The sequence below is a fragment of the Aotus nancymaae genome, unplaced genomic scaffold (genome assembly GCF_030222135.1).
Source record: "Aotus nancymaae isolate 86718 unplaced genomic scaffold, 86718_ANA_hifiasm-v0.15.2.pri h1tg000090l, whole genome shotgun sequence".
Classification (NCBI taxonomy): Eukaryota; Metazoa; Chordata; class Mammalia; order Primates; family Aotidae; genus Aotus; species Aotus nancymaae.
Genome location: NW_026988505.1, coordinates 2,684,812 through 2,696,899, shown reverse-complemented (window position 1 = coordinate 2,696,899; position 12,088 = coordinate 2,684,812). Strand labels below are relative to the sequence as shown.

The following is a 12,088-nucleotide window of genomic DNA, read 5'->3' as shown; positions in this document are numbered from 1 at the left end:
TTAGGACAAATACCTAATGTAGATGACAGGGTGATGGATGCAGCAAACCACCATGGCACATGTGTTACTGTGTAACAATCCTGCAGGTTGTGCACATGTACCCCAGACTTAAAGTATAACAAAAAAAAAAAAAAAAAAGAAAGAAAGAAAGAAAGAAAGAAAATGAGATACCATAATACCACTGTACACCAGTTAAGAATCTCTAAAATCTGAACACCAACACAACCCAATGCTGTGGGGGTTGTGGAGCCATAGGAAGGTTCACTCATTGCTGGTGGAAATTCAAAGTGGTATGGCCACATTGGCAGACGTGTGCTCGTTTCTCACAAACCTGAACATAGTCTTACTATATGATCCACAATTGTCCTCTTTGGTCTTTATGTAAATGAGTTGAAAACTTATGTTCACACAAAGCCTTTATAAAACACTTATAGCAGCTTTATTCATAATTGCCAAAAATTGGAAGCAACTGAGATGTTGATTAATAGATGAATGGGTAAACAAATTATGGTACATCCACACAGTAGAAGAGTATTCAGAGAAAAAAGAGCTGTAAAGACACAAAATGACGTGGAGAAAATATATTTTATATTTATCTATTATTATTATTTTTAGATACAGGGGCTCACATTATTGTCCAGGCTGGAGAGCAGTGGTGTGATCATAGCTCACTGCAGCCTCAAACACCTGACCTCAAGTGATCTGCCCACCTCAGCCTCCTGAGCAGCTGGGACTATAGGCACATGTCAGCGTGCTCAGCTAACGGTTTAATGTTTTGTCTACATGGGATCTTGTTATGTTTCCCAGAGTGGTCTCAAACTCCTGACCTGGAGGGATCCATGGAGAAAATGTAAACGCGTATTACCAAGTGAAAGAAGGCAGTCTGTAGGATGCCAAATATACGGCATTCTGGAAAAGGCAAAACTATAGAAGGAGAATTCAAATTATATTTTACGTCACAAGTAAAAATGAGCTTAGATTCGTCAGTATATATAAAGTTGATTTCTTTTTAACCACATCTGATAATTATAATATTGACCATCTTATAGTAATGTCTCACATTATTAGCTTTTATTTTTTAGAAGTAAAAACAATATAATCATTTTCAGTAAAGGGATTAAATATTTGGGTTTAATTATGTCCATGAAGCACTAGTGCCGCCTTTGGATATTAACTAATTAATTATTTTATTTATTTATTGAGACAGAGTTTCGCTCTTGTTGCCCAGGCCAGAGTGGAATAGAATAGAGCAATCTCGGCTCACCGTAACATCCCCATACTGGGTTCAAGTGATTCTACTGCCTCAGCCTCCCGAGTAGCTGGGATTATAGGCATGCACCACCGTGCCTGGCTAATTTTGTATTTTTAGTAGAAGCAGGGTTTTTCCATGTTGGTCAGGTTGGTCTAGAACTCCTGACCCAAGGTGATTCACCCACCTCAGCCTTCCAAAATGCTGGGATTACAGGTGTGAACCACTGCACCGGGCTGGATTTGTTTTAATCAAAATATGTAGACAACCGACAGTAAGAGGATTTTTGAGAATGAGACACCACATGTAGACCCATGGAACCCGCCATGGCCACAGGCACCACACATGCAAACCTATGAGACAGGAATCTCTTTCCTTATAGTTCTTAATCTTTATTCAGAGCACATGGCAATTTACTCCAGATGCTGCTCCTCATGCATACTTTGTTATAGAGAACATGCTTCAAAAATACATTTCTCATTTAACATGAGCCTGTGCTATTAATTAGATGGAAGAAACTGTCACAGGCAGCGAAAATTCTTATTAAAAATTGATTTTAGTCAAGTCTCAACACCCAACTCCAATCTGAAGATCAAGGTGGTGTCAGAATAAAGGCCAAAAGAAAAAAGATCAATATCAAATATTTCAGCTCTGAGGTTAATACATTTGCTTATAAAACCATACTGAACCATCTGTATTCTGGAAGACCTAGTCTGGTACCATAAGAAAACTGGATTATTTTAAAGGCAGCAATAGTATTCTTCAACTCAAAACAGTAAGAGTTTATATACCTACATTGGATGCACAATATATATTTGGTAAAATAATTTAAAATTGTCTTAACAAATAATTGCCATTCTTCTTACAAGTTAATTTAAAAATCATGAGAGAGAGAGAGAGAGAGAGAGTGTGTGTGTATTCACCCTTAACTATTCACCTAAATGATGATTGTTAGTTTGGTAATCGATTATTACTGATACAAACACATTCTAAAGCTATTGATGGTTGGGACTGGTGGCTCATGTCTGTAATGCCAGCACTTTGGGAGGCTGAGGCTTGAGGATTGCTTGAGCCCAGGAGTTCAAGAACAACTGGGATCCCATCACTACAAAAACATTTTTTAAAAAATTTAGCCAGGCAATGGAGCACGTACCATTAGTCCTGGCTACTCAGGAAGCTGAGGTGGGAAGATCACTTGAGGCCAGGAATTTGACACTAGAATGGGCTATGAGCATGCAGCTATACTCCAGACCAAGTGACAAAGTGCAACTCTGTCTAAATGAATATATATCTATATCTCTCTATCTCTCTCTATATATATATTTTAAAAACCTCTCATGATTAAACACTTAAAAATAATTTCAGTAGAATTAAATCTGTCCCAAAGAACAGTATTTAGCTGAGGAGGAGTCACCAGAGGGCATCGTTCACAATAGTACACAGCTGATACTTAGTGACAGCCATGACTGATCTCATATAAAAAAGCAACGACCAAGAGATTATAATGCTAGACATTAACAACTGACTCGAATTTTAAAATTTGGTTAAAAAGGTCAACTTGGTTCTACTGATTAACTTCAAGTGTATCAGTACCTTAAGCATGTACACACAGATACAGGAGAAGACTTCAGAGGCTCTGGGGGAAGGGACATGAATGGTACTCCTGGGTCCCATACTATCTAGTGGACAACACAAGGCTTCCAAAAAGAGGTTTAGAAAAATGGAGAGAGGCAGAGTAGGGAAAATTGGGATAAGATATGTTGTTTCAAAAACCAATATTCCCATCAGCCACATAAATGTCAAGATACCAACTCTATCTTCCTTATCAAATACAGATTTCCATGTAAATTGAACAAACGTGAAAGAAGACTGTCATTTACTTTATTCTTATAAATCTCACTGACAAAACATGTAGGTTAGTAGTTATTTTCATGGCCATGATAAATTGCTCAATGACATTGGAAAGTTACTGAAGTGAAATATGAATAGTTTTTATATTTTAATATTTACAAGACAGTTTCTCTACAATTAGTTTATAGCATATATCGCTTTAAAACATTATTTATATTTTCATGTGAAGAAAATACTATCCAAGTTTTTTGTTTATTTTACCAAATTAATTGCTTCTATCTAATAACCATTATTGGATATGTATCTGGGCTATGGTTTACAAATAATGCAACTCAATAAAACTTTAGAAATTACATTAAAGTATGGGTTTTAAAAGAAAGTTTGCTTTATCCACATTTAAGTTACTAGGCATCTTCATCACCATTCCTGCTATAAAAAAAAGGCTTTGAATTCCAATCAGTTCAGTTAAATATGCAAAAATGGCTGCATAGATTGTCTTGTTGATTACCTATTCTCTATCCTGATTATATCTTTTTAAAATTTTGTGGAAAATAGACTAGGAAAGAGAATAAATTTAGAAAATAGAGTCAGGGTAGGTAGCAATTCTACCTGAAACATGGAAACAAAAGCTTAAAATTCTCATTGTTTAGGAGGAATTGCAAGGACAAAAAAAAATATGCAGAGATATACATAATTAAAAGGCAGCAGAAAATAAAGAGGAGAAAATTAAGAATAGAGGTGCTTAAGAGAGAGAAAAGAAAGAAAAGGAACAAGAGATCAATTACAATGTGGCAAAAATTGCACTGGGGACAGGTTAACAGTAAAAGGAAGCAGATTTGCTGTTCACCTTGCTTCTAAACACATGGACAATAGGCAGCATCACCATCCACACATGAGGTAGGAACCGGGACTTTTGTTATGCTTAGCAATATCCAAAATTTCATGAGAATTCCTGGTATTTTTACAAAAGCATTAATAATAGGAAACTACTTGGAACATATAAATTGATGTCATAAAAATGTTACTAATATAAAATGATTTCTTGTCCGAGCACTGCGGCTCATGCTTGTAATCCCAGCACGTTGGGAGATTAAGGAGGGCAGATCATGAGGTCAGGAGTTTGAGACCAGCCTGGCCAACATGGTGAAACTCCGTCTCTACTAAAAAGACAAAAAATTAGCTGGGCGTGGTGGTGCACACCTGTAATCCCAGCTACTGCAGAGCCTGAGACAGGAGAATCCCTTGAACCCAGGATGTGGGGATTGCAGTGAGCCGAGATCAAACCACTGCACTCCAGCCTGAGTGACAGAGCATGACTTCATCTGGGAAAAAAGAAAAAAAAAAGAATTATTTTTTAGGGTGAAAATATTAAAATGTAAGATGCAGACTTTGTGGAAAAATAGATGAGATAAAAATGTAAGTAAAATACTGGCAAGTTATCTGACCTAAGAAAGGTAAGCTTCCTTCCTTATAGGAGAGCTGTTGGTATTGTTGATTTGATTAAATCTCCAATAAATATTTTAATATTCAAATGTATTTTTAAAAGCCCATTCTAGGAGAGGATCCAAGATGGCCCAATAGGAACAGCTCCAGAGTGCAGTTCCCAGTGAGAACAGCGCAGAGGGTGACTGCTCACCTCCTTTCCAAACAAGTTTTCACCGCCCACAGATCAGGAGATTTCCTGGCATAAAAGTGCCATGAGCTTTCAGCACAGTGGTTTCAGTTCGTGCTGGGTTGGCACACAGAAACACACAAGTCTGGGTGACCCTTTTGACTGACAACTGGAATGCCTGGGAGACAGAGCCACCCATTCAACTGAAAGGGAGGGAGCTGAGACAGGGAGCCAGGTGATCTGCCTTGGCAGCTACCACCCCCACAAAACAAGCAATCCGAAATGCTGTGGACTGAGAGTTTTGCAGCAAGCACATGTGGACCCAGTATGGTCCAGCTCGTGGGGAAGGGCATCCCCCACTATACAGGTGGTCTGCCATTACCGAGGCAGTTCACATAGCAACTGGGCAGAGCCTGCAGCAGTTCAGCAACACCTCTGCTGGTAGATTGTGACTAGACTTCTCCAGGCAGGGCAGGGAATCTATGAAAAAAGGCAGCAGCACATCAGGAACTTATAAATAAAGCCAACCTTCCTAGGTCAGAGCACCTGGGAAAAGAGGCAGTTGAGTTCCACTGCAGCAGACTTAAAAGTACCTACCCAGCAGCTCTGCATGGAGCAATGGTTCCCAGCACAGCACTTGAGCTCCTATAAGGGACAGATTGTCTCCTCAAGCAGCTCCCCAACCCCTGTATATCCAAAGAGACCTCATAAAGGAGAGCTCAGGCTGACATCTGGTGGGTATCCTTCTGGGACAAAGATAACAGAAGAAGAAACTGGCAGCAACCCTTGTTCTGCAGCCCCCATGGGTGATCCCCTGGCAAGCAGGGTCTGAAGTGGACCTCCAGCAGTCCTGCGGCAGAGGGGCCTGACTGTCAGAAGGAAAATTAAGAAACAGAAAGAAATATCTTCAACATTAACAAAAAGGACATCTACTCAGAGAACCCATCCAAAAGTCACCAACTACAAAGACCACAGGTAGATAAAGCCGCTAAGATGGGAAGAAACCAGAGAAAAAGGATGAAAACACCAAAGACCAGAACACCTCTCCTCCTCCAAGGGATCACAACTCCTTACTAGCTAGGGATCAAAGATGGATGGAGCATGGATCTGATGAATTGACAGAAACAGGCTTCAGAAGGTGGGTAATAACAAACTACTCAGAGCTAAAAGAACATGTGCTAACCCAATGCAAAGAAACTAAGAACCTAGAAAAAAGGGTAGATGAGATGCTAACTAGAATAAAGAGCTTAGAGAAGAATATAAATGACTTGATGGAGCTGAAAAACACAACACAAGAACTTCACAAAGCATACACAAGTTTCAGTAGCCGAATCGACCAAGCAGAAGAAAGGATATCAGAGATTGAAGATCAACGCAATGAAATAAAACGAGAAGGCAAGATTAGAGAAAAAAGTAAAAAGAAATGTACAAAGCCTCCAAGAAATATGGGATTATGTGAAAAGAACTAATCTGCGTTTGATAGGTGTACATGAATGTGACAGACAGTATAAATCCAAGCTGGAAAACACTCTTCAGGATATTATCCAGGAGAACATTCCCAACCTAGCAAGGCAGGCTGACATTGAAGTCCAAGAAACACAGAGAACACTACAAAGATATTCCTCAAGAAAAGCAACCCCAAGGCACATAATTGTCAGATTCACCAGTGTTGAAATGAAGGAAAAAATGCTAAGGGCAGCCAGAGAGAAAGGTCAGGTTAACCACAAAGGTAAGCCTATCATACTCACAGCAGATCTCACAGTGGAAACCCTACAAGCCAGAAGAGAGTAGGGGACAATATTCAACATCCTTAAAGAAAAGAACTTTCAGCCTAGAATTTCATATCCAGCCAAACTAAGCTTCATAAGTGAAGGAGAAAGAAAATACTTTATGGACAAGCAATTGCTGAGAGATTTCATCACCACGAGGCCTGCCTTACAAGAGCTCCTGAAGGAAGCACTAAACAAGGAAAGGAACAACAAGTACCAGCCACTCCAAAAACGTACCAAATGGTAAAGACCATCAACACAATGAAGAAAATGCATCAATTAACGGGAAAAACAACCAGCTAGCATCAAAATGGCAGGATCAAATTCACACATAACAATATTAACCTTACATGTAAATGAGCTAAATGCCCCAATCAAAAAACATAGACTGGCAAATTGGATAAAAAGTCAAGACCTATCAGTGTGCTGTATTCAGGAAACCCACCTCACGTGCAAGGACACACATAGGCTAAAAATAAAGGGATGGAGGAAGATTTATCAAGCAAATGGAGAACAAAAAAAAGCAGGACTTACAATCCTAGTCTCTGATAAAATGGACTTTAAACCAACAAAGATCAAAAGAGACAAAGAAGGGCATTACATAATGGTAAAAGGATCAATGCATCAAGAAGAGCTAACGATCCTACATATATATGCACCCAATACAGGAACACCCAGGTACATAAGTAAGTTCTTAATGACCTAGAAAGAGACTTAGACTCCCACACAATAATAGTGGGAGACTTTAACACTCCACTGTCAGTATTAGACAGATCAACAAGACAGAAAATTAACAAGGATATCCAGGACTTGAACTCAGATCTGGACCAAGTGGACCTAATAGACATCTACAGAAATCTCCACCCCAAATCCACAGAATATACATTCTTCTTAGCACCGCATGGCACCTACTCTAAAACTGACCACATAATTTGAAGTAAATCACTCCTCAGCAAATGCAAAAGAATGGAAATAATAACAGTCTCTCAGACCACAATGCAATCAAGTTAGAACTCAGAATTAAGACACTAACTCAAAACTGTACAACTTCATGGAAACTGAACAACTGGCTCCTGAATGTCAACTGGATAAACAATGAAATGAAGGCAGAAATAAAGATGTTCTTTGAAACCCACAAGAACGAAGAAACAGTGTACCAGAATCTCTGGTACACATTTAAAGCAGTGCCTAGAGGGAAATTTATAGCAATAAATGCCCACTAGAGAAGTGAGGAAAGATCTAAAATCAATATCCCATTGTCAAAATGGAAAGAGCTAGAGGAGCAACATCAAAAAAAAAAAAAAAACAAAACAGCAACAACAAAAAAACCTCAAAAGCTAGCAGAAGACAAGAAATAACTAAGATTAGAGCAGAACTGAAGGAGATAGAGACACAAAAAACACTTCAAAAAATCAATAAATCTAGGAGCTGGTTTTTTGAAAAGATTAACAAAATAGACCTTTAGCCACATTAATAAAAAAGAAAAGAGAGAAGAATCAAATAGATGCAATAAAAAAACAGTAAAAGGGATACCACCACAGATTCCACAGAAATACAAACTACCATCAGAGATTACTACAACCAACTCTATGCACATAAACCAGTAAACCTGGAAGAAAGGATACACTCCTGGACACCTGCACTCTCCCAAGCCTAAACCAGGAAGAAGTTGAAACCTTAAACAGACCAATAACAAGGGCTGAAGTTGAGGCAGCAATTAAGAGCCTACCAACCCAAAAAAGCCCAGGTCCAGATGGGTTCACAGCTGAATTCTACCAGACGTACAAAGAGGAACTGGTACCACTCCTTCTGAAACTATTCCAAACAATACAAAAAGAGGGAATCCTTCCCAAATCACTTTATGAGACCAACATCATCCTGATACCAAAACCAGGCAGAGACTCACAAAAAAAGAAAACTTCAGGCCAATATCCATGGTGAACATAGATGCAAAAATCTTCAATAAAATACTGGCAAACTGATTGCAAAAGCACATCAAAAAGCTTATTCATCACAATCAAGTAGGCTTCATTCTGGTGATGCAAGGCTGGTTCAACATACACAAGTCTATAAAAGTAATCCACCACATAAACAGAACCAAAGATGAAAACCACATGATTATTTTAATAGATGCAGAAAAGGCCTTTGACAAAATTCAACAGCTCTTTATGCTAAAAACTCTCAATAAACTAGGTATCAAAGGAAGAGATCTCAAAATAATAAAAGCTATTTACAACAAACCTACAGCCAATATCGTACTGAATGGGCAAAAACTGGAAGCATTCCCTTTGAAATCCAGCACTAGACAAGGATGCCCTCTCTCACCACTCCTATTCAATACAGTATAGGAAGCTCTAGCCAGAGGAATTAGGCAAGAAAAAAATATAAACAGTATTCAATTAGGAAAAGAGGAAGTCAAATTGTCCCTGTTTGCAGGCGATATGACTGTATATTTAGAAGACCCTATCATCTCAGCCCAAAATCTCCTTAAACTGATAAGCGACTTTAGCAAAATCTCAGGATATAAAATCAAAGTGCAGAAATCACAAACATTTCTATACACCAATAACAGACTAACAGAGAGCCAAATCATGAGCAAATTCCCATACACAATTGCTACAAAGAGAATAAAATACCTAGGAATACAACTAACAAAGGATGTAATCGACCTCTTCAAGGAGAACTACAAACCACTGCTCAAGGAAATAAGAGAGGACACAAATAGATGGAAAACATTCCACACTCATGGTTAGGAAGAATCAATGTTGTGAAAATGGCCATACTGCCCAAAGTAATTTATAGATTCAACGTTCTCCCCATCAAGCTACCAATGACCATCTTCACAGAACTGAAAAAAAACCACCTTAAACTTCATATGGAAACAAAAGAGAGCTGGCATAGCCAAGACAATCCTAAGCAAAAAGAACAAAGCCGGAGGCATCACGCTACCTGACTTCAAACTATACTACAAGGCTACAGTAATCAAAACAGCATGGTGCTGGTACCAAAACAGAGATATAGACCAGTGGAACAGAATAGAGGCCTCAGAGGCAACACCAGACATCTACAATTATCTGATCTTTGACAAACCTGACCAAAACAAGCGATGGGGAAAGGATTCCCTGTTTAATAAATGGTGTTGAGAAAACTGGCTAGCAGTGTGCAGAAAGCTGAAACTGGATCCCTTCCTGACACTTTACACTAAAATTAACTCTAGATGAATTAAAGACTTAAACATAAGACCTAACACCATAAAAACCATAGAAGAAAACCCAGGCAAAACCATTCAGGACATGGGCATAAGCAAGGACTTCATGACTAAAACACCAAAAGTATTGGCAACAAAAGCCAAAATGGACAAATGGGACCTAATTAAACTCTAGAGCTTCTGTACAGCAAAAGAAATAATCATTAGAGTGAACCAGCAACCAACAGAATGGGAAAAAATTTTTTGCAATCTACCCATCTGACAAAGGGCTAATATCCAGAATCTACAAAGAACCAAAACAGATTTACAAGAAAAAAAAACAAACAAACCTATCCAAAAGTGGGCAAAGGATATGAACAGACACTTTTCAAAAGAAGACACATATGAGGGCAACAAACCTATGAAGAAATGCTCATCATCACTGATTATTAGAGAAATGCAAATGAAAGCCACATTGAGATACCACCTCACACCAGTTAGAATGGTGATCATTAAAAAATCTGGAGACAACAGATACTGGTGAGGATGTGGAGAAACAGGAACACTTTTACACTGTTGGTGGGAGTATAAACTAGTACAACCATTGTGGAAGACAGTGTGGCTCTTCCTCAAGGACCTAGAAATAGAAATTCCATTTGCACCAGCAATCCCATTACTGGGTATGTATCCAAAGGATTATAAATCATTCTATTATAAAGACACAAGCACACATATGTTCATAGTAGCACTGTTTACAATAGCAAACACCTGGAACCAACCCAATTGCCCATCGATGTTAGACTGGACAAGGAAAATGTGGCACATATACACCATGGAATAGTATGCAGCCATAAAAAACAATGAGTGTGTGTCCTTTGTGGGGACATGAATGAATCTGGAAACCATCATTCTCAGCAAACTGACACAAAAACAGAAAACCAAACAGCATGTTCTCACTCTCAGGCGGGTGTTGAACAATGAGAACACATGGACACAGGGAGGGGAGCATCATACACTGGGGTCTGTTGGTGGGGGGCAGGAGTGGATAAGTGGGGGGGTGGGGAGGTCGAGGAGGGATAACATGGGGAGAAATGCCTGATGTATGTGATGGGTGCATGGAGGCAGCAAACCGCATTGCCACATGTGTACCTATGCAATAATCCTGCATGATCTGCACATGTACCCCAGAACCTAAAGTACAATAAAATAATTATAATAATTTTTAAAAAGCCCATTCTAGCTAATATTTGTCATAGTGTCTTTCTTTTATTGAAAAATATTAGAATTATTAACGTCAGTGGATTTCATTTAATTTTTCTGTGTTTTCTGCTCATTCTTACCCTCCTAACCCCAGGAGTGGATAAATTCTATATGGCAAAGTATAAGAACCAAAGTTCTAAGTATTGCAGAGTGCAGATAGTCTGGCCTTCAGCAACTGAGATCCGGGTAATTCCTGCAGAGATACTTAATGTGGTCTTAACTGGCACTGTTTTCTGGTTTTTTTTTGTTGTTCCATTTAAATGATGCCAATCAAATTTTGGCATACATGAATTAAGTTAGAGAAAAGTAACAATGCCTAGTTTTGTTGACTTCCAGTTCCTTAGAAACCATACTACGAAGAGAATATTTAAATTCTGTGTTCATCCTGCTCATTTTCATTTTTGCAAAGAAAAAAAAACCCTTGGTTTTGCTATCTGTGCACAACAGCAGTGCATGGCTGGGAGAAGGTGGACTGAGGTGTGAGCAATGGTTCAAGACCAAGAGGTACGCTCGTTAGGTTCTGCTCAGACTGTCTCCAGCGATCAGCAGCAAAGGAGTCTTTCCAGATAGGAGGCTGGGGAAAGCTGATCAGATTCACGTGCCATCTCAGAAAGAAAATCTAAAAACCAGGACATTCCACAGAGGGCAAACCAAAAGAATGTGGAGTCTCCGTTCCTGGAACTTGTAAGTTGGGACATACACCAGGGAGTAAGTTAACAGGGCTGCATGACCTCTGTTCTGAACTTCGCCTCCCTGCCTTCTCTCTGCTTGGTGTGGCTCTCCTGTTACTGTTATCCTGGGTTGTTCCTCCTCTCTCTCTCTCTCTGTCTCTCTCTCTGTCTCTCTCTCTCTCTCATAGCTCCTTTTGGTCCCCCCCACCCACCTTTATCCTGCCACTCTGACAAAGCACACACAGCACTTGCATTCAGTCATCAGTTGATAGTGAGTAAGAAGCTACTTGATTGGAACAAAGCTGGGAGTCATTTTGAAAGCATTTTCTTGGAGCTTAGACATCCTGAGACATGGACTTTTGATGGGTAATCAAGGTTTAGAAAAATGAGTTCACAAAAGGTTTAAAATATCAGGACAGATCTTTCCCAGGCTTTCCAGGCCATTTAATGCTTGTTTTGTGAATCCAGGAGCACAGGCACAGAGGCTGG

The 12,088-nt window shown here is 39.2% G+C and overlaps 1 protein-coding gene across 1 annotated transcript in view; it reads right to left on the bottom strand.

Moving 5' to 3' along the window:
* The window catches only part of CSMD1 (CUB and Sushi multiple domains 1), a 2,129,340-nt gene that overhangs the window by 1,618,953 nt on the left and 498,299 nt on the right, over positions 1-12,088 (bottom strand). The window lies entirely within an intron of this gene.